The following is a 25,534-nucleotide window of genomic DNA, read 5'->3' as shown; positions in this document are numbered from 1 at the left end:
GAGGCCCGGGTTCGAATCCCGGTTCTTCCACGAAATTTGAAAAGTGTTACGAGGCCTAGAACGGGAGCCACTCAGCCTCGGAGGTCAACTGAGTAGAGGGGTTTCGATTCCCATCTCAGCCATCCTCGAAGTGGTTTTCCGTGGCTTCCCACACTGCCCTTGAGACGGTGGTGATGGGATCCCTCGCCGCGTCGCACGGATAAACCAACCCTGGAAGGTGAAAAGATTAAGAAAGAAGTAATGAAAGAAAGAAACAGGAAAGTGCTAGAAAAGAGCAATCGACCGGATAACGATGTTGAAGAAAATGAGATGTTCTCATAATCCATTATATTTTATTTACCTAAAATGTCTAGCTTATATCCCTGGGATGTTTTCATCGTCGAGTTGCTTGCCAGAAGGCTGCCACTACGAGCGCTAATGTAAGTCAATGCAGAGCTTTCCTTAAGCCCTTATAACAACATCTGGTGCAGACATTTTTCACAAAACTAATGGCTGAGGATATTGAACAAGCAAACATATTACAGAAATAATTATGTAAATAAGTTAATTTGACTAGGATTTGAATGAAAAATTAAACGAGTAAATAAACAAACCGTTCTGGGCTGGTTTTTCTGGAACTGCATTTAAGCCGGAAGTGCTTTTCGAAATTCGTTCTCTTTAGTTTGATAGAGCGATCCAAGACTCACAATTTGAAATCCTTGCGGTCCCTTCTGCAGAATTGGGGAAATTGCTTAAATTTGCGTTTTTCGTAGTCCCCTACTTTGTCTCCTTCAACGTTAAAGAGGCATATTTTTATAATGCTATGTGTATAGATTTAAAAATAGGATTTACGAGAGTTTTAGAATGAAAGGAACCAAAGTAGACCACTGGTGTGCTGCGACGTTTAAACAGAAACTTTTGGATATTATATACACCTATTCCTTAGGCTGTAGCCAATTATGCAAGCGCCACATAAATTACTTAGCTAAAACTATGCCACTTGAGCTACAGCGGTGGGCCTGCCTTTATTTACCGTATGCCCCTGCTTCCATGCTCCAGGTTCGCAACCAAATGTAATTGTACCCACATCCATGTGTTACACCAGAGAATCAGGAGTTCAGTGAGCTGCGTGCGGACAGACAGCAAATATACAACGTGATGAACATTGATTCTGACATTCGAGTCAGGAGTGATTTGTAATATGTGTGAGTAGATGACACAAACGAAATCTGACGCCGGAAATCGAACCATGTCCTCTTGTCACAACAGTCCAGGATAAGCTATATTAACTGTAACCACACAACCAACTGGAGAATTGTATTATGTTCGCGGCTGTCACTGTCCGGTGTTTTAGTTAGACGAAGTTACACAGATGCGCCTTCATTGAAGAGTGATTTCAATCGTCTTGGTTGTATGAGTTCGTAGACAGGTTGCACTCCAGTGCTGTCAGTTAATTTTGAAAACTTCCAATATTTCGGTGTTATGTAAATCGGTTAGCCCAGTTCGATTCTTGAACAGCTTACTTAAAACTTAAAACGAAGTATATTACACATCAGTTATTACGTCCACCTTCTCAACATGATCTCCTTGTAACTGTATGGACTTTTGCCATCGACGTGTCAGTCTCTCGAGACCTTCCTGAAACCATTCTTTCGGAGTGCTGCGTCCCCATCTCTTGAGAGCTGTGTCCAGTTCTTCATAATCCGCAAAACGGCGACCACGCAGAGGTTTGTTCATGTTCGACATTTCCTTGGCGGTGGAATGTCCCTATGCTTCCATTTCATCGATTGTTGTTCGTTTGTGGCTCATGGTAATGGAGCCATGTCTCATCACCAGTCACAAGCCTAGCCATGAAGTCGATTGGAGCTTGATCGTGGCGTTGCAGAAGTTCTCTGCACAAGTCCACACACCTTTACATCTGCAGACAAGAGTCTAGGCACCCACGTGGATGACACCTTCCTCAACTGTAAGTGGCCATGCACGATCCGCTGCAGGGTGCTTTGTCTAATTCCTGTGGCTGCCTCCATTTCAGTAAATGTGATGTATTTCTTTCCTTGGCTGGTGTTGTCACTGTCACATTCCTTCCAGAACTGGTTCCCTTGTCCACCGATATGTTCCACGTTTTTCAACCTCCACCCAGTTTTAAACTGCTTTCCGTGACGCCGCATGTTCTCCACAGACTGCCACCAAGCGTCGATGAATTTCTGTGGTGGTCACGCTTTCTTTCCCATAGGAACCAAGTCGTATAGCGCTGTCCTGACGGTTGCTTTCCATGTTGTCTGCTGGCAGTGTTGTTATTAAATAGCAATGACGAGTGCATTTATTGGCCCCTGTGCGCGTGCTGCTACCAAACGGTGGAACAAGACACTAGTTACACGTCACCACCTTCAAAAATGAAATGTGAACCATACCCGGACGTAAAAAAATTAGTGTAAAACAATAGAGTACGCCCTCGTAGTTAAGCTAGGTCTCCTATGCTTAGTGTTACGCTAACGAATCCCGACGCAATCGGATAGAATTTAAGATCATATAAATGCAAGAGACTCGCATCAGTAGGTTAAGTGGTAGAGTGTCAGCCTCCGGATCCCAAGATAGCGGGTTCAAACCCGGCAGAGGTTGTCGGACTTTTGAAGGGCGGAAAAAAGTCCACTCGACACTCCATGCCGTACGATGTCGGCATGTAAAAGATCTCTGGTGATACATTTGGTATTTACCCGACAAAATTAATTAAATCTCAGCCATAGACGCCCAAGAGCGATCCGATTTACTGTCTGCCATCTAGTGGGCCTAGAGTAAACCGGAACGTCGAAATTGACGAGCAGACAGCCAGATGGCATCAAATCGAAATGTCTGCATAGGGTAGCTGAGGCCATACGATTATTATTATTATTATTATTATTATTATTATTATTATTATTATTATTATTATTATTATTATTATTATTATTTGTGATAAATTCGCTTTCTCACTGTTCACATGTTCTTAACTAGTCTTTTTATGTCCTTGAAACAGCCCACACATCCATGTAAAATATCCGAAGTGGTCGGGAATCGAACTGGGGCCTCCGGGTAAGGGACAGGCTCGCTGCCACTAGGCTACGGTGTGAAATCTATTGGTGATCACCGTCTGTTATTTGCAGGAAATGTAGAGACAAAACTGTCAATGCGCTACTTGTTAATATTTTGTGTACGTGGAAATGAATCCATTCACAAAGTACGGAGGCCGTAATCACGTCATTGGTATTCGATTATTGAAAACGTCTCTAATGTTATTTTGTTAAATCGATAATATGAAATGTGAAGTCAATTTCATCGACGTCGAGAGAACTTGCTGAAGTGCAAACGGACAGAGCTTCCTAATACTCTAGTTACTCTTTAATTGTTTGTTTAATATTACTGTTCCATTATGTGATCGGCACAACTGGAGGAGAATTTTATCAAGCAACAGATGAGCTGTAATAATAATCAGCTCCTACGTTTTAGATAACTCTTCGTACACCTGACCCGTTTCAGAGCTGCTCACTTGGTAGGGTAAAAAGACTAACGACTATGTATTTTTACAAGAAATTATTCTAAATGTGAATGGTTCAACTTTCTTCACAGTGACGAGTTTCCGTCCCTCGTTTCCTTCTACTCTCGTTTAAAAATACAACAGTAAAACCTCGTCCAAGAATAATAACCACGTCTAGATTTGGAACGTTAGATAAACATCTCAAAATTAATAATACAACAAGACGAAGAATATATTATTTAAGAATACATTGTGAGCTTGCATTCTGGAGATAGTGGGCTCGAATATCACTGAGAGCAGTCCTGAAGTTGGATCTCCGTTGTATCCTATTTTAACATCAGGAAAATGCTAGGGCTGTACTTTAATTAAGGCCACGGCCGCTCCTTCCCACTCCTAGCCCTTTCCTACCCCATCGTCACCGTAAGACCTATATCAATCGGTGCGAAGTAAAGCAAATTGAAAAAAAAAATACATTGTCATCTGAACAGGTCTATAAATAACATAAGAGGCTAGGATACTAAGTAAAATTCCCTAATTATTTGTAGGTGAATTGGGGTAGGTCTTGATAAAGAACATTTTCCTTCGGCAACATTCTATTTTTTTATATTGTACCGGGGTTACACGTTTTCCGTCCTGTTAAACTGCGCGCATTCTATAAGGGATTGTGTATAGGCATCCAGACTGTCTGTAAAGTGATCTGGAAACTTCTTCTCGAAATGCTATAAAAGCTGGACGCTTTAAGGCTGTATTGTAATCTTCATCGCGCCGGTCGATCCTGTGCGGCGTGTATTAAGGAGGCAGGGGTCGTAGATCGGCGTTATCAAGTCCCAGCAAGGAGGGTAATGGCAGAATTTTCTTAATATACACTGACTGACAGAGCAAATGCAACACCAAGAAGGAGTGGTTCGAAAGGGATGAAAGTTGGGGAAAAACAGAGACGGCACGGGCGAATAATTGATGTTTATTTCAAACCAATATGCAGGTTACGCAATGCGCACGGCATCGACTCAGTAGGATGTAGGACCACCGCGAGCGGCGATGCACGCAGAAACACGTCGAGGTACTGAACCCGAGTGACTTAGGCCCATAGTCAGTTATGATTTGATTGATAAAATGATATATGGTACATTTATTGAAATACAGAAGTGTAGTTGAAAATATTTCGTTTATGTAATGTCGAAATCGGAGCGAAGGAAGGACGACAGACTGGAGCTTGACGGATTAGCTCAACACGACAACATTTGGCTACTTCACAGCAGGGAATCTCATTAGTTGGCGAACAAGGAAATACAAGTCTACAAATAAGTCTTGGTCAGAAAGAGAAGGGGGAGAGTCATACAAAGGAAACTCACCACATGAGTAATACCTTGGGATATTTTTGGCAGGACGGAAATTCCGGGAGCTCGTGGAAAATTACAGCGGCTGCGTGTACCTTCGCTGGCCTAGGTTCGAGCAGGTGGAGATTTAAATGACGTGACCGCTTGCCGGCCAATCGTAAAAATTTAATGGAAGGCTCAGGGATACCATCTTAAGGAATGATGGACGAGATATTTTCGTAACTACAAAAGTAATCAGTAATAAATTATTGTGAGTACACGGATGGATGTAATGAATTTATTAGATGTCACGCATGGAAAAATAATCAATAAATATTGGCAAATTAAATAAATTGGAGGCTGGATTTCTTGGAAACCAGACAGCTTGAATCTCATTGGCTGGACAAAGACCACGTTGAAAGGGACGCTACCGAAGGCGCGAAATGTGAGGAGCTAAATCCACCCGTATCTCCTAAATCTGTGATCACCAGGAGTTCATATTTAATCCAGCAGATATGCTAGCGGAGTGGATTAATTTGATGTAAATTTTAACTTCCAATTCGGAGTGCAAGTACCGATATTAAAAATCCACCCCCTCCCTCAGGGGTATGACGTCAACGAATCCGCGGGAAAAAGGCTTCATCCATATATACGGGGCAAGGGATCCTCGCCAACACACTTGAAGTGAATGTCGGGAGCTGAATTGACGGTCGCAACACACTTGAAGTGAATCTCGGGAGCTGAAGTGACGGTCGCCGATAACTTAGAATTCTACGGATGTACAGTCATTTAATGGCGCGAGCATCCGCCAGTGTTTGTAAAATGTGATCGCGCTCAAGCAAAATGAACTAGAAATAGTTAACGTAGGACAGTGTTTGTCATTTATAAATATCAGTGATGTAAAGTAATTGCACTGCAAGGGAGTAGTATAAATTATATCAAATAAGTACGTACATAATAGACTGTGTGACGAACAGTACTTTAAGGAAGTAGTAGCCTGTACTTTGCTATATCGAACCGATGTCATGAACATATCAAGAGTGCCGTACGAAACAAGCGTATCGCGACGGGCGTAAAAGTTGACACCTCGTCGTACGTGTCCAGGTCCATTGTGTGGTAGTTGGACGAAGATTAAATAGTGTAAATATTAAATTCTTGGGTCTAGGATAGTAATTTGTTGTATCCAAGTTAAAGTATTCAGTGTTAACGTTGTAAATGGTGAAGGTTTGTGGTAATCAAGATATCAGTGTAAAATGGTAATGTGCCAGGAAATCTTTTGTGGAACTACGCCATCAAGAATGGAGGAGTAAAACGCAGAGAGGGGCCGGAGGAGCCTCTCATCTGCAAAGCTGTAATGGAATACCGATAACTAAGATGAGTACTAAACTGTAAATAATATTTGGGAAATGTTATCGTGTTGGGAAAAATGGGAATAATTTGATTATACTTGGTTACCTTCTGTAACAAGATGAGTCGCTTAACGACCCCATCCTAAATTTGTAGCACGGACAGTAGTAAATATAACAATGTAAATAATCGGGTCTTTTATGTATTCAGTTTGTTGGAGATGTAAATTTGTATATATAGGGTAGTACGTTAAGTCATGCATGCATTCATATTTCTTTGTAGTCAATAATTTTCTTTACATTTGAATTTGGTTATGATAGGTAAATAAGACCCGATATGTGTTTTCTGTTTTATCATTTTAACGAGCTATGTAATGACATGGAAGGAAAATCCAGCTTCGCCATACCAGTTGTGTTTTGTTGTAATTAATATGGTCATATTTCATAGTGAAGTTGTTAAATTTGTGAGATGCGATTAATATAATTTCCAAGTAAATCATATCTGGAGTGTTTAGTGCCAGAATAAATCGAGTTTGTGAAAGGGGTTATGCGTCAAACATATTAGGAGTGGACTACCGTGTAACAGACGAAATTATTTTTTTATTAATAATAATAATAAATAAATAATATAACTACTTTTTGAAGAAGATATTTTTTTAATATAATTTGGATATAATAATAATTCATGTGATATTGGAATATTTAGTGAGCAGTGCGTAATAATAAATTTATGTGATCAGGTGTTGAGTTTATTGGGAATCATTTAATGATGGGAGGTCGTTTTTAATTCGGAATTAAAGTGCGTGGTAATTTAATTTGATCAATTAATAATATTGAAATGTAGATCGGTGCTAATAATCCGTACATGTTATGGACGTGTGGTTTAAATTACGGTCCAATATTTTTTTACGTATAAATGTCGTGTCTAAAAGTTGCGATTCATTAGCCGGAACACGTAGGACTAATATTACGAAACCATGATTGTCAAATTTTGGTAAATATAATTTTAATATGTTACGATTATTTGTGGAGAATGAACTAAGGCGTAGATCAAAATGAGATAGAAAATGTGAGAGAATTTGCAGTCAGATAATAAAAGGTCGTACGACGACAAAAGTGAAATAAATAAGTCAGTTGATAATTCTGTGAGGAATAAATAAATGAATCAAGGAATATTGAGATAGAGAGGAAAATAAATTCCGTACGAGAGACACTTAGGATATTGATATGAGTGTAAAACGTACGGGCAGTGTCACAGAGAAAGACTGAGTTACATAGCGGGTAGAATTCGAACCCGTGACAGCATGTACGAAATAAATAGACTGCACAGCTATTCGTTGAGATACAACGGATTTAAGGATAATGAGAGTTCAGATGCCACATAAATGGTCGTATATTGTATTCATTGTAATGACGAGCGAGGACAATCATGATGTCGTGATAATAATAATAATAAATATTGCAGATAAAGGATTGGACCGCCTTAATTAAATGAGCGTTGATAAAGATGTTAAACGGGAATCTAAATGATAATATGCAACCGATAATAATAATTGTCATAATAATAACAGTAATGATGTCGTTGGTTGATCAGTGAAATATTTGTAATTGCGACCGATATCTGTATATATTTTGGCGGAAGTGACCGGTCCATTAATAATAATAATAACATCTTGAGTCACGTGAATAATAATAATAATATCGTGAGTCACCTATTCATTAATAATAATAATAACCACGAGAGGGATATACTAATAATAATAACAGTAATAACCATTTGTGTTTGCGTCCCGCATAATAATGACGATATGAATCAAACGTGACAGTGCCAGGAACCGTCGATAATAATAATCATAATAATAATAATAATAATAATAATTTCATGAATATTGTGACGGTGGAGTTAATTGTTTGGTGACAACATCCCTCTATTCGTATGTTGAATAATGAGAATGATAATATTAGAGTCATTTGGTACCTCGTTTTTGTACGGTTTCCGCATGGGACGATGTTACAGTAATACTTGGCGTGTTTGTTTACTTCGCTCGCGATGCGAGGGGGGGCCATTGCCACGGTATTTCCCAACCGCTTCTCGTTATCTCATCTGTGTCAGTAGTCTGTTGAGGCTACTTTGCAACATTTCAAATCACATGTAAATAAAATATAAACGCTGATTCAGTGGTATGGCATCAGCTGGATATCGTAAGATAGGAACTGTCCGTGGAATCCAGTTTTCGCATTTCACGAGAAACATTACCCAGTCCGAGCACCGGTCTCGGAAAAATGTATATAGCCGGAGTACGTCATCATAGTTAAATCGGGAAGCCGACCGTAACATGGGTTATGCTCGGGCTCCCGATAGAAGGAAGCTATATCTTTGAGTAACGGTTCGATTCAAATGGATCGATCCGTAAATTATACCTCCAAAATGTCATTTTATTTCAGAAGCAACCCAGCAAGATATTGATACCACTTGTGGTATGGCGAGTGATTTATGTATGTAACATGTGTGGAAATTTAAATATCGTTTCCAAGTGTATCAAAGTTTCATACGTCAGATGGCGTAATAAACCGCTCCTTCTGGCAAATCATTTCAAAGGAAACCACTCTCATAATCTTTTTATTGTAGTTAGATGATGCCCTTTTTAAAGTAACAGTCACTTCCTAGTCCTATCATGGAGTCCTTAAATTCAAGTTTACAATCGAGCCTTCCCCATTTTAATTTTAATTGCTCCGTTCATCCCCGTGTTCTATTATGCCGTTATATATATATATGATGACTTAAATAATGAACGGACACCCCTGAGATAAATGCTAGTCTGGGACTCGGGAGGTGGACGGGTGCAGTACAGAGTCAATAAGAGTGCGGATGGTGTCCTGAGGGATGGTTCTCCATTCTCTGTCAACCATTTGCCACAGTTGGTCGTCCGTACGAGGCTGGGGCAGAGTTTGCAAACGGCGTCCAATGAGATCCTACACGTGTTCGATTGGTGAGAGATCCGGAGAGTACGCTGGCCACGGAAGCATCTGTACACCTCGTAGAGCCTGTTGGGAGATGCGAGCAGTGTGTGGGCGGGCACTATCCTGCTGAAACAGAGCATTGGACAGCCCCTGAAGGTACGGGAGTGCCACCGGCCGCAGCACATGCTGCACGTAGCGGTGGGCATTTAACGTACCTTGAATACGCACTAGAGGTGACGTGGAATCATACGCAATAGCGCCCCAAACCATGATGCCGCGTTGTCTAGCGGTAGGGCGCTCCACAGTTACTGCCGGATTTGACCTTTCTCCACACTCGTCTGCGGTGACTATCACTGACAGAACAGAAGCGTGATTCATCGGAGAACACGACGTTCCGCCATTCCCTCATCCAAGTCGCTCTAGCCCGGCACCATGCCAGGCGTGCACGTCTATGCTGTGGAGTCAATGTTAGTCTTCTGAGCGGACGCCGGGAGTGCAGGCCTTTTTCAGCCAATCGACGGGAAATTGTTCTGGTCGATATTGGAACAGCCAGGGTGTCTTGCACATGCTGAAGAATGGCGGTTGACGTGGCGTGCGGGGCTGCCACCGCTTGGCGGAGGATGCGCCGATCCTCACGTGCTGACGTCACTCAGGCAGCGCCTGGACCCCTCGCACGTGCCACATGTCCCTGCGCCAACCATCATCGGCACAGGCGCTGCACCGTGGACACATCCCTATGGGTATCGGCTGCGATTTGACGAAGCGACCAACCTGCCCTTCTCAGCCCGATCACCATACCCCTCGTAAAGTCGTCTGTCTGCTGGAAATGCCTCCGTTAACGGCGGCCTCTCATTCTTAGCTATACACGTGTCCTGTGGCACACGACAACACGTTCTACAATGACTGTCGGCTGAGAAATCACGGTACGAAGTGGGCCATTCGCCAACGCCGTGTCCCATTTATCGTTTGCTACGTGCGCAGCACAGCGGCGCATTTCACATCATGAGCATACCTCAGTGACGTCAGTCTACCCTGCAATTGGCATAAAGTTCTGACCACTCCTTCTTGGTGTTGCATTTGCTCTGTCAGTCAGTGTATGATAGCTCCGGCAGATAGCTTGAGAGGAAAGTTTCAAATCCGCTTCATTTTATGCAAAAGTTCTATTCAACATTTTAAATGTAGATTTTCGGCAAGTCTGAGGACTCTGATCAAATTCCGGCTGGGAAACATGTTAACTAAGGGAACAAAGTGTGATTATCCTTTTTTGATTCCCATTCAACTTGGTATGGGGTGACTAATATTTTCTAAACATCTAAATTCCTAACACATTTTTGGCACTTAATATTTCTCGTCTAATCACCTCCCTGTAGATTAGACATGCCGTATGCAACTTGCCATAAGACCACTTAGGGTTTTAATAATTTTTCTAAAAGGAGAGCAACTGTTTCGCCTCCTATTCTTTTGCTCATGACTGATTATGTTAAACCCCTGCTTTCTTTCATTAAGACCATTTAGAATGGGCACTTATTGCCACTTTTTAAATTGTAATTGTTTATAGACCAGTGTGTAACGAAATCTTGAGCAGAAGTGACTGTAAAGTTTGTCAGGCATTACTTTGTAAGAAACGTATTTCTCTGAGAGGCTGGAATATATTAACTTTTAGAGCTCAGACTCCTAGGCTATAAAAATTTGTGGAGCAAACACGTTCTTATAAATAGTGTACCTGTTCTGGGCTACAATGCTCATCCCCTTGTATATTATCTCCTTGATAATTCTCTCTAATTTTGTACCTGATTTTTGACTTTAAGTCATTGTTGTAGTTTATTCAGATTTTCTACCTATGAAATTTTAAACTTACAAAAATAAGGAAAGGAATAAAATCTCAAAATTAAGTGCTTTAACATATGCTGTGGTCACTTCCTTGTCCGGCCATTCACCCCGGGACCTTCTTACACATCTGCGTTCAACGAAATTCCCGTGACGTATGTAATCACCTTATGTAAGTATATGGGAGCTTTCCTTCCTTGATGGTAAGTTGTGGCCTTCTGTTTCTTGACTACGTTTATTTCTAACTGATTTTGCCTTACATGTCCGTTCTCCCGTATCATTTCAACACTGGCAGTAACGTATTTGTCTGATGTCGACAGACCTCTGTCAATGCGCCACTGGTAAATTCTTTGTGTGCACAGAAAAGGATTCATTTACGAAGTTCGGGGTCATGATCAGGTCATCGATATTGAATTACTGAACAAGTTTCTAATGTTACATTTTTAAATTGGTTAGATACCTCCGACGTACGACAAATGTGAAATCAATTTAAACGTTGTCGTGGAAACTTGAAGTGAAAAGCAGTCAAAATGAATTGAGCTTCTTAATATTCTAGTTACTTCACATTACTCTATAATTGAATCGGTCGGTGACCAAAGGGACCAAGTTACGTTTTTACACTTTTTCGTATTTTCACGAATTATTATTAAATTGACCAAGACCTGTGTTGAAAGTAACTATGTTTGTTGTACTCCAATGCTAAAAACCCTTATCAACTTCCATCATCATGGCAACTAAGATCGGCTATATCATTTTTATTACAAGAAATATATACTGTCAAGTGAAGCAGCACATAAAGATATATCCAGCAAAGAGAAGCGAGGCTTCTGCTTATCACTACGTGTATGACTGAATAAAACCGAGAATAGTAACTGCCTATAAACTTATAAAAGATTGCGTTAATCAGTCCTTTAACCAGGTTTTAAAAAAGGTACGGTTCCAGAATTTCCTTAGAACTTGTATGGCTTTTAGGGCCGGGATGTCCGAGGACAAGTTCGGCTCGCAGATGCAGGTCACTCGATTTGACTCTCGTAGGCGACTTGCGTGTCATGATGAGGATGAAATGATGGTGAATACGACATATATACCCAGACCCCGTGTCAACGAAATTAACCAATTATGGTTAAAAGTCCAGACCCTACCGGGAATTGAACCCGGTCCCCCTGTGACCAAAGGCCAACACGCTAACCATTTAGCTATGGAGATGGACAGGAAATGTGAAGATAAAGAAAAATAAAATCGAACACATCCGGAAAATTATGTACGTTTAAGGAGAATGAGCAAAGCTATTTAACGAGGATATTTTAAAATTAGAGATGTTTCAGTCGTGTTGTGAAGAGATCTCAACATGTTTTCAAACAATATTTTTCTTTTTTAAAACACTCAGCATTGTAACAATATTTAGATTTTCCCTAGATTGTAACTTCTGTTCAGCTCGGTTCATTATCAAGAGTCAAGACGTTCAATTACGTTGTTCGTATAAACACATAAATAACTGCTTCGGCTCATACTTTATGGAATTAAAGTGCGAGAGATTCATAAGCGATAATCACAATCATGAAATATAAACAAGCGGCTGTAGAATGATTAAGAAGTCTTTGATAATGCCTATTATGTTGTTGCTGAGTATATTTCTGGGGATATCTAACCATTTGAAAATGTTCCAGGTATATTTCATAGAATCTCCCCTGCTACCAAACAACAATCCTCCAGTCGGATGTTGTAATATATTCGTTTAAATAACTTATAAAATTAAAACATACACTAAATTAAAATTAATGTAAAATGGAAAGTTCATTTATTTGAAATTTGAATTAACTTTACAACCAACGTGGACATTGCTATGATAAACATAGTTACTGTAATGATAGAACTCAATCTAGACGATTTTGAATTGGACCGCAAATTTACATAATATTTAATGATTTCACTTTTGAAGATGTGTCATACCTTCTTTGTTCTCAGTGTAGGTAAAACCTCCCGCACTTTCGTTTTAATAGCTTTAGGTTGCGTCTTCCATTTCATCTGAGAATTATCCCCGGTATAAATGTTTTGTTGTACATACTGGTGTGATGATCCATCCGAATGGGAGAGGTAGTTGAAGTTTTTTCTGCTTTGCCTGTTTTTATGGAGAAGAGAAACAGCATGGTACTTAAGTCTATCAACAACTTATAACCAGCTGGGCTGATTTAGTAATGCAGTGGGGCATTTAAAACCAATCGAGCATAGGCATTGTGCGTCCGTTGGGCCTTGACCAAAGTGAATAACTCAAGTTATTAAAGACTTCACAAATCTAATCCAATATTGGGACTAAAAGCCCATGAACGAGTAATTTCTTGGAATTGACTTATTTTGTGGAGTGAAAGCAACGAACCGAATACACGTCAACATATTTTTGTTAACTGTTCTGACCAAATTGAAAATTATTGAAATTATTCCGAAGTCCTTTGCCGAGCATACCAGTATAATAGGTATGTAACCGATCTGCTTGACCGTATATTTATACTTTTTAATTTGCCATGCCCTATGTTAGATCCTGCTGTGATGGCTTGTGACTTTAATGGGTTTAATTTCAGGCAGTGCTTACTAGCCCATTCGTTAGTATTTGATAGGTCTTCGTTTAGTTTCATGATTGCTTCTTGTATGTCTCTTGGCTTCGTATAAATATGCAATTGGATGTAGACAATTCGTCACTGGTTCTGATAGGTCATTCAAGTACAACGAGAAAATAAATGGTGACAAAGCCGCACCTTGTGCTACCCCTCCTCAGCTTTTTGCCATCACCAGAAAACTTTATACTATCTAGTTTGGCTAATAAAATGCATCTCTACGCTGAAAAATTTTTGTAGGCTCGAGAAAAATCTGAAAAATAAATTATTTCTACCTATAGCCTCCTTGGCTCAGGCGAAAGCGCGTCGGCCTCATAACACTAAGTTCCGTGGTTCAAGTCCCAGTCACTCCATGTTAGATTTGTGCTGGAGAAAGCGTTGGTGGCACAGGTTTTCCTTCAGGTACTCCAGTTCTCCCTGCCATATTCCATTCCAGCAATACTCTCCACTATCATTTCATTTAATCTGTCAATCACCAATCACTGCCACAGAGGAGTGAGACAGGCTTCGGCAGTCCGCACAATTCCTACCTACGCCGCTACATGAGGCATCATTCATTCCATCCCTGATCCGTTCGAATGACTGGAAACAGCCTGTGGATGTTCATTTGTCCTTAGTACAGGGTGACCAAAAGTCCATTAATACTTCACGGAATATAGTTGACACACATGATTGCAATTGCATGGGATTTATTGATACCGAATAAAGTACACAAAATGACCGACAGATGGCGCTTCATACGATAAACAAGTAGTAATAATAACAATCGAGGTTTAGCAAAGACTATGTTCTTTATAACACCCGCCCAACATGTCGGCCGTCATTCATCAACGATACCTGTATTCGAGGGACAATGTTGTGAACAGCACTGCACAGCATATCCGTAGGTATGGTGACAAATTGCCGTCGGATGTTGTCTTCTGGCATCCTTAAGGAGGTCGGACGGTCGCGGTATACTTGCGACTTCAGGTAACACTAAAATCAACAATGACGCGGATTGAGGTCCGGGAACCGCGGAGGCCAAGCATGACATGCCGCGATTTCAGGAAAATCTGACTCCCTCTCTCACTACAGCTCCTTTTATACCGTACTCGTGCGCCGTTGATACACCACCACAAGCTTGTGCTGGTCAATGCAGTGGCGGTGCACTAGGGAAGGAATGTGCCTCCACTTGTATAAATGCCTGCCTTATTACTTATTATTAAAGGTAAAGCAATGCAACTGATGAGCCCACCACTACATTGGAGAGAAACGTTGGTAATTTCACAATTCAAAGTCCTGAAGGGCTTGAATGTTTTTAAGTGACAGGGATTTTGCCTCCTGGGAGACAAATCAAGGTGACTTATAATACAACCATGTGCTGTTTTAAAGAAGATTATCAATATTTCGCATTCATGCTACTAATTCAATATGTTCATTTATGTAAGTGCCGCTATGCTTCTGTTCTTGGTAAGCGGCTATTTTCCCGCTCATGTGCGCGATCGCAATGTCTAACAGATGTCTGTTTTCACACCGCGGTCACGGCTGCCGTTACAAAATAGAACGTGTCGTGTTTTTAAAACCGCGGCGGGAAATTGTTCGTTTGTGCGTTCACGTCAACTTAGCACAGTGCGTTACATAAAAGCGGTGTAATGACCACCGTGGATAAATGGACAGAAAACCGCCCGAGCAAAGCCTAACTTTGCTAAATTGCAACTTCAGCTGTGCCAATGTTCTGTTTGCCCAGTTTCCGAAACTTTGCCCCATCTATCGATAAAACTACAAGTTAGTTGATACGTAAGTTTTCGTCAGCTTCATTGTTTCGTTTCTGAGTTGGTTTCGGAGAAATAAAACAGCATAATTTTGCCTCTTAAATAATATCCTTGTCGCACCTACCACTACCCTTCTTTCCGAGATCATGGGAGAACTAAGACGATCATTTTGTATTTCATATATTAATGTATATTTCCTTTATATATATATATATATATGTGCGAAGATCTGAGAAGAAAGGACCAAATTCATGACGAATATCAAACACGCACCGACGTTTCTTGAAACAGTGATAGGACGGACCGAAAGAGTCAAGAAGTTCAATAACTTTGGTGGTAACCGAAGTTGTAAAGGCATGATTGGTTCTGCTGGAAAGTCGTGGGTTTCATTCCCCGTTATGAAGCAGAAAGTTAGAAATCAGATTTACATTTTTAGAGTGGCATATGGTTCTGATGTCTAGGCCAAGAATGAGTATCAGATTGATTGTTGTGAGATAAGGGTATCTCAGTATGAAACTAACCACTCTACCCACCTTAATTTTATGGATACGGATAGGCAAGCTTCTTTCTTCCCCTCCTTCTAGGGCTTCATACCTTGTACATAGGTGACTAGGTTAGGACATCGATGGCCGTGTAAAAGCAACTAGCCATACATCCCTTGTTAACTCTGAAAGATTGCTTAGCCCACACAAACCTAATTGTGTCGGGGTAGGAAGAGAACGAGGAAGTTTAAATATGAAAGTTGAAAGTGAGAAGCCTGGCAAAGAAATGCCAGTCTCATCTAAGGGTCCATTCGTCCCCCAAGCTTGTGGGGAGCGACCATTTTCAGTCGGCCTTCACGACAGACAGTGGGTAGCGTGGATATATTCTACTGCCCCACCCTAGGGGAACCCCACACAGAAAACAGTAATTATAAGCCCGTATCAACTCGGTTGATGAGTTCAGCATCCACAAAAGGAAATTCTCGTCTGACTGTACATATCCTATACACAGTGATCTCTCAACCGCTCGGCGAATCGATAACAAAGAATTGCTCATAAAACTTTAACAGCATTGAGATTTAAAAAAGGGTGAAATAGCATTTCATTAAACCAATCCAGTGTAAAATGAACAAGCGTTGCGGAACCCTTTTCATTACTCTTTCAGTTCGTGAATAATGCTTCATACATCTAACGTTCATTAGCGATGTAGCCGAAATTAATAAATGAACGGTTTTTTTTTTTAGTATGGGAATCTCAGTGGTGAACTAGCTTCATTTTAGAGTTGATACCCACTCGTGTTGCTTCGAAGTGCGTATTGGTTGTATAGGTAATGTGCAAGAGAGTAGTTTTTATACACAGCCACAAAGAAATACCGTGCCTTATTATCGAGCATAACGCCAATTTGGCTCCGGCTAACGTCTGGCGTAATCCCGCCTGTGCTTCGGCACGTCATGATTGTCTGGTAAATATATTGTTATGGTGTTCCCCTAGAAAACACAGAAGGTCTCTGTGAAATTGTGTTATACGGTCGGTTGTTTATAAGCTACGCTGTTTTATGTAGTGGCCAGAATTAGTGATATTTCGTATTAAGAATTAAGTTGGGAGTTACTCAGGCCGTTACGAACATTGTAGAATTTGTCAATCCATTGTTGGTGGGGGACGCGGTATCCCCTGCCAGTCGTAAGGGGCCACTAAGAGTGGTAAACAAAGAATGTTGAATTTAGAAGCGTGAGACTACTTACGATTAATACCATTACGAGAGGAACACCATGAGTCGACGTTAACTTGCGATTAGTACCAACTTGCTAGGAAAACCATGCGCCTACGTTATGTAGGCTATTTCTACTCGGGTGCAATCCTTTTATGGCAGACCCTCCGATGAGGGTGGGCATCATCTGCCATGTGTGGGTAACTGCGTGTTATTGCGGTGGAAGATAGTGTTATGTGTGGTGCGTAAGTTACAGGGATGATGGTGACAGCACAAACGCCCAGTTCCCGAGCTAAGAAAGTTAACCATTTAAGGTTAAAACCTCCGGCTGAGCCGGGAATCGAACCCGGGACCCTCTGGAACAAAGCACACTAACCATTTAGCCAAGGATCCGGACGTAGGAGCAGCACCATTACTTGTGAAACACTAGGGTTCTGGGCGTTGCCTCTGATAAGTAGAATCGTGTGTATTCCACCGGTTGGTCCACTGTGTTTTCACTATGGGTCTGCGTTACTTATGAGTAGTACCAGTATATGAGGAACACCATGGGTTTGCGCTACTTGTGAGTGGTACCAGTATATGAGGAACACCATGGGTCTGCGTTACTTGTGAGTAGTACCAGTATATGAGGAACACCATGGGTCTGCGTTACTTATGAGTAGTACCAGTATATGAGGAACACCATGGGTCTGTGTTACTTATGAGTAGTACCAGTATATGAGGAACACCATGGGTCTGCGTTACTTATGAATAGTACCAGTATATGAGGAACACCATGGGGCTGCGTTACTTATGAGTAGTACCAGTATATGAGGAACACCATGGGTCTGCGTTACTTATGAGTAGTACCAGTATATGAGGAACACCATGGGGCTGCGTTACTCATGAGTAGTACCAGTATATGAGGAACACCACGGATCTGATTTACTTATGAGTAGTACCAGTATAAGAGGAACACCATGGGTCTGCGTTACTTATGAGTAGTACCAGTATATGAGGAACACCATGGGTCTGCGATACTTATGAGTAGTACCAGTATATGAAGAAGGCCATGGGTCTGCGTTACTTATGAGTAGTACCAGTATATGAGGAACACCATGGGACTGCGTTACTAATGAGTAGTACCAGTATATGAGGAAAACCATGGGTCTGCGTTACTTATGAGTAGTACCAGTATATGAGGAACACCATGGGCCTGCGTACTTATGAGTAGTACCAGCATATGCGGAACACTATGGGGCTGCGTTACTTATGAGTAGTACCAGTATATGAAGAACAACATGGGTCTGCGTTACTTATGAGTAGTACTAGTATATGAGGAACACCATGGGGCTGCGTTACTTATGAGTAGTACCAGTATATAAGGAACACCATGGGACTGCGATACTTATGAGTAGTACCAGTATATGAGGAACACCATGGGTCTGCGTTACTTAAGAGTAGTACCAGTATATGAGGAACACCATGGGTCTGTGTTACTTATGAGTAGTACCAGTATATGAAGAACACCATGGGTCTGCGTTACTTATGACTAGTACCAGTATATGAGGAACACCATGGGGCTGCGTTACTTATGAGTAGTACCAGTATATGTTGAACACCATGGTCTGCGTTACTTATGAGTAGTACCAGTATATGAAGAACACCATGGGTCTGCGTTACTTATGAGTAGTACCAGTATATGAGGAACACAATGGGTCTGCGGTACTTGTACCAGTATATGAGGAACACAATGGGGCTGAGTTACTTATGAGTAGTACCAGTATATAATGAAAACCATGGGACTGCGTTACTTATCGGTAGTACCAGTATATGAGGAACACCATGGGTCTGCGTTACTTATGAGTAGTACCAGTATATGAGGAACACCATGGGACTGCGTCACTTATGAGTAGTACCAGTATATGAGGATCGCCATGGGGCTGCGTTACTTATGAGTAGTACTAGTATATGAGGATCACCAGGGGTCTTCGTTTCTGACGTGTAGTACCAGTATATGAGGAACACCATGGGACTGCGTCACTTATGAGTAGTACCAGTTCATGAAGAACACCATGGGTCTGCGTTACTTACGAGTAGTACCAGTATATGACGGACACCATGGGTCCGCTTTACTTATGAGTAGTACAAGTATGTGAGGAACACCATGGGTCTGCGTTACTTATGAGTAGTACCAGTATATGAGGAACACCATGGGTCTGCGTTACTTATGAGTAGTACCAGTATATGAGGAACACTGTGGGTCTGCGTTACTTATGAGTAGTACCAGGATATGAGGAAAAACATGGGTCTGCGTTACTTATGAGTAGTACCAGTATATGAGGAACACCATGGGTCTGCGTTACTTATGAGTAGTACCAGTATATGAGAAACACCATGGGACTGCGCCTCTTATGAGTAGTACCAGTATATGAGGAACAGCATGGGTCTGCGTTACTTATGAGTAGTACCAGTATATGAGGAACACCATGGGTCTGCGTTACTCATGAGTAGTACCAGTATATGTTGAACACCATGTGTCTGCGTTACTTATGAGTAGTACCAGTATATGAAGAACACCATGGCTCGGCGTTACTTATGAGTAGTACCAGTATATGAGGAACACCATGGGTCTGCGTTACTTATGAGTAGTACCAGTATATGAAGAACACCATGGGTCTGCGTTACTTATGAGTAGTACCTGTATATGAGGAACACCATGGGACTGCGTTGCTTATGAGTAGTACCAGTATATGAAGAACACCATGGGTCTGCGTTACTTATGAGTAGTACCAGTATATGAGGAACACCATGGGGCTGCGTTACTTATGAGTAGTGCCAGTATATAAGGAACACCATGGGACTGCGTTACTTATGAGTAGTACCAGTATATGAGGAACACCATGGGTCTGTGTTACTTAGGAGTAGTACCAGTAATGAGGGACACCATGGGTCTGCGTTACTTATGAGTAGTACCAGTATATGAAGAACACCATGGGTCTGCGTTACTGATGAGTAGTACCAGTATATGAGGAACACCATGACTGCGTCACCTATGAGTAGTACCAGTATATGAAGAACACCATGGGTCTGCGTTACTTATGAGTTGTACCAGTATATGAGGAACACCATGGCTCTGCGTTACTTATGAGTAGTACAAGTATATGTGGAACACCATGGGACTGCGTCACTTATGAGTAGTACCAGTATATGAAGAACACCATGGGTCTGCGTTACTTATGAGTAGTACCAGTATATGAGGAACACCATGGGGCTGCGTTACTTATGAGTAGTACTAGTATATGAGGAACACCATGGATCTGCGTTACTTGTGAGTAGTACCAGTATGTGAGGAACACCACGGGTCTGCGTTACTTATGAGTAGTACCAGTATATGTGGAACACCATGCGTCTGCGTTACTTATGAGTAGTACCAGTATATGAGGTACACCATGGGTCTGCGTTACTTATGAGTAGTACCAGTATATGAGGAACACCATGGGTCTGCGTTATTTATGAGTAGTACCAGTATATGAGGAACACCATGGGTCTGCGTTACTTATGAGTAGTACCAGTATATGTTGAACACCATGGTCTGTGTTACTTATGAGTAGTACCAGTATATGAAGAACACCATGGGTCTGCGTTACTTATGAGTAGTACCAGTATATGAAGAACACCAGGGGTCTGCGTTACTTATGACTTGTACCAGTATATGAGGAACACCATGGGGCTGCGTTACTTATGAGTAGTAGCAGTATATAATGAACACCATGGGACTGCGTTACTTATCGGTAGTACCAGTATATGAGGAACACCATGGGTCTGCGTTACTTATGAGTAGTACCAGTATAGGAGGAACACCATGGGACTGCGTCACTTATGAGTAGTACCAGTATATGAGGATCGCCATGGGGCTGCGTTACTTATGAGTAGTACCAGTATATGAGGATCACCAGGGGTCTGCGTTTCTGATGTGTAGTACCAGTATATGAGGAACACCATGGGACTGCGTCACTTATGAGTAGTACCAGTATATGAAGAACACCATGGGTCTGCGTTACTTATGACTAGTACCAGTATATGAGGAACACCATGGGTCCGCTTTACTTATGAGTAGTACCAGTATGTGAGGAACACCATGGGTCTGCGTTACTTATGAGTAGTACCAGTATATGAGGAACACCATGGGTCTGCGTTACTTATGAGTAGTACCAGTATATGAGGAACACTGTGGGTCTGCGTTACTTATGAGTAGTACCAGGATATGAGGAACACAATGGGTCTGCGTTACTTATGAGTAGTACCAGTAGATGAGGAACACCATGGGTCTGCGTTACTTATGAGTAGTACCAGTATATGAGGAACACCATGGGACTGCGACTCTTATGAGTAGTACCAGTATATGATGAACAGCATGGGTCTGCGTTACTTATGAGTAGTACCAGTATATGAGGAACACCATGGGTCTGCGTTACTCATGAGTAGGACCAGTATATGAGGAACACAATGGGTCTGCGTTAATAATGAGTAGTACCAGTATATGAGGAACACCATGGGTCTGCGTTACTTATGACTAGTACCAGTATATGAGGAACACCATGGGCCTGCGTTACTTATGAGTTGTACCAGTATATGATGAACACCATGGGTCTGCGTTACTTATGAGCAGTACCAGTATATGAAGAACACCATGGGTCTGCGTTACTTATGAGTAGTACCAGTATATGAGGAACACCATGGGTCTGCGTTACTTATGAGTAGTACCAATATATGAAGAACACCATGGGTGTGCGTTACTCATGAGTAGTACAAATATATGTAGAACACCATGGGTCTGCGTTACTTATGAGTAGTACCAGTATATGAGGAACACCATGGGTCTGCGTTACTTATGGGTGGTACCAGTATATGAAGTACACCATGGGTCTGCGTTACTTATGAGTAGTACCAGTATATGTTGAACACCATGGTCTGCGTTACTTATGAGTAGTACCAGTATATGAAGAACACCATGGGTCTGCGTTACTTATGAGTAGTACCAGTATATGAAGAACACCATGGGTCTGCGTTACTTATGACTTGTACCAGTATATGAGGAACACCATGGGGCTGCGTTACTTATGAGTAGTACCAGTATATAATGAACACCATGGGACTGCGTTACTTATCGGTAGTACCAGTATATGAGGAACACCATGGGTCTGCGTTACTTATGAGTAGTACCAGTATATGAGGAACAACATGGGACTGCGTCACTTATGAGTAGTACCAGTATATGAGGATCGCCATGGGGCTGCGTTACTTATGAGTAGTACCAGTATATGAGGATCACCAGGGGTCTGCGTTTCTGATGTGTAGTACCAGTATATGAGGAACACCATGGGACTGCGTCACTTATGAGTAGTACCAGTATATGAAGAACACCATGGGTCTGCGTTACTTATGAGTTGTACCAGTATATGAGGAACACCATGGGTCCGCCTTACTTATGAGTAGTACCAGTATGTGAGAAACACCATGGGTCTGCGTTACTTATGAGTAGTACCAGTATATGAGGAACACCATGGGTCTGCGTTACTTATGAGTAGTACCAGTATATGAGGAACACTGTGGGTCTGCGTTACTTATGAGTAGTACCAGGATATGAGGAACACAATGGGTCTGCGTTACTTATGAGTAGTACCAGTATATGAGGAACACCATGGGTCTGCGTTACTTATGAGTAGTACCAGTATATGAGGAACACCATGGGACTGCGTCTCTTTTGAGTAGTACCAGTATATGAGGAACAGCATGGGTCTGCGTTACTCCTGAGTAGTACCAGTATATGAGGAACACCATGGGTCTGCGTTACTCATGAGTAGTACGGTATATGAGGAACACAATGGGTCTGCGTTACTTATGAGTAGTACCAGTATATGAGGAACACCATGGGTCTGCGTTACTTATGATTAGTACAAGTATATGACGAACACCATGGGTCTGCGTTACTTATGAGCAGTACCAGTATATGAAGAACACCATGGGTCTGCGTTACTTATGAGTAGTACCAGTATATGTTGAACACCATGTGTCTGCGTTACTTATGAGTAGTACCAGTATATGAAGAACACCATGGGTCGGCGTTACTTATGAGTAGTACCAGTGTATGAGGAACACCATGGGTCTGCGTTACTTATGAGTAGTACCAGTATATGAAGAACATCATGGGTCTGCGTTACTTATGAGTAGTACCTGTATATGAGGAACACCATGGGACTGCGTTACTTATGAGTAGTACCAGTATATGAAGAACACCATGGGTCTGCGTTACTTATGAGTAGTACCAGTATATGAGGAACACCATGGGGCTGCGTTACTTATGAGTAGTACCAGTATATGTGGAACACCATGGGACTGCGTCACTTATGAGTAGTGCCAGTATATGAAGAACACCATGGGTCTGCGTTCCTTATGAGTAGTACCAGTATATGAGGAACACCATGGGGCTGCGTTACTTATGAGTAGTACCAGTATATGAGGAACACCATGGATCTGCGTTACTTGTGAGTAGTACCAGTATATGAAGAACACCATGGGTCTGCGTTACTTATGAGTAGGACCAGTATATGAAGAACACCATGGGTCTGCGTTACTTATGACTTGTACCAGTATATGAGGAACACCATGGGGCTGCGTTACTTATGAGTAGTACCAGTATATAATGAACACAATGGGACTGCGTTACTTATCGGTAGTACCAGTATATGAGGAACACCATGGGGCTGCGTTACTTATGAGTAGTACCAGTATATGAGGAACACCATAGGACTGCGTCACTTATGAGTAGTACCAGTATATGAGGATCGCCATGGGGCTGCGTTACTTATGAGTAGTACCAGTATATGAGTATCACTAGGGGTCTGCGTTCCTTGTGAGTAGTACCAGTATATGAGGAGCACCATGGGTCCGCTTTACTTATGAGTAGTACCAGTATGTGAGGAACACCATGGGTCTGCGTTACTTATGAGTAGTACCAGTATATGAGGAACACCATGGGTCTGCGTTACTTATGAGTAGTACCAGTATATGAGGAACACTGTGGGTCTGCGTTACTTATGAGTAGTACCAGGATATGAGGAACACAATGTGTCTGCGTTACTTATGAGTAATACCAGTATATGAGGAACACCATTGGTCTGCGTTACTTATGAGTAGTACCAGTATATGAGGAGCACTATGGGACTGCGTCTCTTATGAGTAGTACCAGTATATGAGGAACAGCATGGGTCTGCGTTACTTATGAGTAGTACCAGTATATGAGGAACACCATGGGTCTGCGTTACTCATGAGTAGTACCAGTATATGAGGAACACAATGGGTCTGCGTTACTTATGAGTAGTACCAGTATATGAGGAACACCATGGGTCTGCGTTACTTATGAGTAGTACCAGTATATGACGAACACCATGGGTCTGCGTTACTTATGAGCAGTACCAGTATATGAAGAACACCATGGGTCTGCGTTACTTATGAGTAGTACCAGTATATGTTGAAAACCATGTGTCTGCGTTACTTATGAGTAGTACCAGTATATGAAGAACACCATGGGTCGGCGTTACTTATGAGTAGTACCAGTATATGAGGAACACCATGGGTCTGCGTTACTTATGAGTAGTACCAGTATATGAAGAACACCATGGGTCTGCGTTACTTATGAGTAGTACCTGTATATGAGGAACACCATAGGACTGCGTTACTTATGAGTAGTAGCAGTATATGAAGAACACCATGGGGCTGCGTTACTTATGAGTAGTACCAGTATATGAGGAACACCATGGGGCTGCGTTACTTATGAGTAGTGCCAGTATATAAGGAACACCATTTGACTGCGTTACTTATGAGTAGTACCAGTATATGAGGAACACCATGGGTCTGCGTTACTTAGGAGTAGTACCAGTAATGAGGAACACCATGGGTCTGCGTTACTTATGAGTAGTACCAGTATATGAAGAACACCATGGGTCTGCGTTACTGATGAGTAGTACCAGTATATGAGGAACACCATGGGACTGCGTCACCTATGAGTAGTACCAGTATATGAAGAACACCATGGGTCTGCGTTACTTATGATTAGTACCAGTATATGAGGAACACCATGGGGCTGCGTTACTTATGAGTAGTACCAGTAAATGAGGAACACCATGGATCTGCGTTACTTGTGAGTAGTACCAGTATGTGAGGAACACCACGGGTCTGCGTTACTTATGAGTAGTACCAGTATATGAGGAACACCATTGGTCTGCGTTACTTATGAGTAGTACCAGTATATGAGGAACACCATGGGTCTGCGTTACTTATGAGTAGTACCAGTATATGACGAACACCATGGGTCTGCGTTACTTATGAGCAGTACCAGTATATGAAGAACACCATGGGTCTGCGTTACTTATGAGTAGTACCAGTATATGTTGAACACCATGTGTCTGCGTTACTTATGAGTAGTACCAGTATATGAAGAACACCATGGGTCGGCGTTACTTATGAGTAGTACCAGTATATGAGGAACACCATGGGTCTGCGT

This window comes from Anabrus simplex, chromosome 6, assembly GCF_040414725.1.
Source record: "Anabrus simplex isolate iqAnaSimp1 chromosome 6, ASM4041472v1, whole genome shotgun sequence".
Lineage (NCBI taxonomy): Eukaryota > Metazoa > Arthropoda > Insecta > Orthoptera > Tettigoniidae > Anabrus > Anabrus simplex.
The sequence above is the reverse complement of the archived record's forward strand: the minus strand, read 5'-3'. Positions refer to the sequence as shown.